Below are 2,615 nucleotides of genomic sequence, written 5' to 3'. Positions count from 1 at the left end.
CCTTACGACAGATGCCTATTTATGGATTAGTGAGAATCTAGGCTGGATACTTGGTGAAAAGGAGTTTAGGATGCTTAGTGAGTTTTTATTGCAGTGCATTGTATTTATTTGGCACTTTTACCGTACTGGGAACCCATGGGCCCGGGGTTCTCATTCCGTATATATCTCTTGTTTTTCAGATACAGGTCCAGGTGCTCAAAAGTGAGTTGTGGGTCGTCTGAGAGACGGCGAAGATTGTTATTTTCTCTACCTTGTGTTTTGCTTAGAATCTCTCCACCTTTGCTTTGAAAGGATTATATTATGTATTGTACTCTTTTGGAACTTGCCTATAGAGGCTCTTATGTTTCCTTTGGGAGAGATTAGGATATACTGTTGTCAGTTACTTTCATACTGTACCCTAGCCGGCCTAAACTTCGCGGGTCGCGACTAGTGGCTATTTACTTATGTTATATATATATATCCATCTGTTATCTATCTCTTAATCTCCTTTATGCCTTGTCCGTATATCGCTTTCGGATTCACAGTTTAACTTTTTGTTGTCGAAACGTGAGTGATACGTCTTCGCAATTTTATTTCTACTCTTTTTAGGCTTCTCAATTAATACTCCTTCTGAAATTACCTATATTTATATATTAAAAATCCACCTGAGAGTCATACCACCGTAATATCATTGATTTATAGCTCGAGCATAAGGATTTGAATATTAGGGTGTTACATTAACAATTTGAGAATTTTGGAGAAGAATTGCTAAAATTAAAATAGTCTTCTACTATAAAAAGTTACTTGATTATTTCTATGATGTGGCTGCTAGAGTTTATAGTATGGATGATATATTGCTATTAGATTATTTTATTAGCGGATTGATTCTGGATCTCAAGAGAGAAGTCAAGTCCCGTGTCCTTAATGTAAGTTATTTTATTAAAATAATAATGTAGTTAATGTAATTGATGAAACTAATTCTAGTTATAATGAGTTAAATATGGTCATTACTCAATGAAAGAAATAGAATTAGTGGAAGTTTTAAAATAATAAAAATAAAGGATATCCTTCCTTTTCTATTTAGAACAGAAAAATACATAATTTATTGTTTTCAAAAGAGAGACGTGACAAAAAAAAATATTTCTAAAAACAGAATAAGTTTTGATTTTTTCTGTGCCATCAATAAAAAAATAAAATAAAAAAGAAAGAAGAAGGAAAAAACATCCACAAACATTGAGAAGTTGTCAATAGCTCAATTGATTAGAGCATTGTATGTCCAAATGTCCATAACATAAAAGTTACTGGAAGCAGTAAAAATAGAGCGGCACTCATAACTTTCAAGTTCTTGAATTAGAAACAAATTCTGACATTAAAGAACAACCATAATATAACTCAAGAAAGATCTAATATAGATTCAAGTATGTTTTGAATTATGCTCTTATGATATGATAATCATCAATTTTAAGATCTATTATTGTTAGAAATAATTTCTGTATTGATCGTAGAAACTAAAAACTAACATGTGGTATCAGAGCAAAGTTATAAAATTTATGATTATTCATAAATTTAATTTGTTCAAATTTATTTAAATAAAAAAATGTTATTTGAATATTTTAATAGAATGTTCTAATAGTGTATTTTTTTGGTGAATTTAGAATAGATTTGTTAACTACCAAAGCGGTCATATATGATAATGTAAAAAATATATTTTGTGTTTGTTGTTATAAGAGATTTAAGAGTCACACCTAAAGGTGGATTAATTATTCTTATATTAAATTGACAAAATTTGTGGTGTATATATATGTATAATATTATAAATATTTAAAAATATTAAATATTTTTAGTTAGTGCATATGTGATCATAAGCAAATTAAAGTAAATTAAATTAAATTAATTAACATTATTGTGTTGTTGTATGTTAATGTAACACTCAGAGAAAAACATTGATATACTTTAAATCTAAATAATATATTATTTGATTATTCAAAGTGTTAATGCGTGAATTTGTATTATATTTGTAGTTTTCATGAATTTGTTTGATTTAAGCAATAGAATTGTCAAGTTTAATAGACTTAACTATGCTGATTAGTTTGAGTAAATTTAATTCTAATTAGGTGACATAGATTCTTTTTAAGAGAGTCAAACAAAAATAATTATAAAAATGTGAAATAAGAAGAAATTTGAATCGTATAAAATTTATTAGAAAAATAGTTACAAAATTGTTTAACTGTAATGCAGAAAATTTTTTAATTTTGACACCAAAATTTTTTAATTGTGATACAAAATTTTTTTTAACCAATTCTTATCATTAGACTAATTGAGTGTGTATAAGAGGTCTAGTTAATTCTGTGTCATTTACAATAAATTAATGCAATTTTTAGTTCCAAAAATACATTTAAATATATTTTATTGGTACAATTTTTAGTTCCAAAAATATATTTAAATATATTTTATTAGTTGAGTGAGTTAAAATTTTAAATTTGTAGTTTTTTAAAGATTGCTTGTATTATTTATAAAAAATTTCAATGTTATTTCTAATAGATTTATTGTATCATTAACAAAAAAATGCTGATAATGATGATGATGATAATAATAATAATAATAATGATGATTGTAAAATTCTGAATTTTTAAAAA

Source organism: Arachis hypogaea, chromosome 8 (genome assembly GCF_003086295.3).
Source record: "Arachis hypogaea cultivar Tifrunner chromosome 8, arahy.Tifrunner.gnm2.J5K5, whole genome shotgun sequence".
Taxonomy (NCBI): Eukaryota; Viridiplantae; Streptophyta; class Magnoliopsida; order Fabales; family Fabaceae; genus Arachis; species Arachis hypogaea.
Note: the sequence above shows the minus strand (reverse complement) of the source record.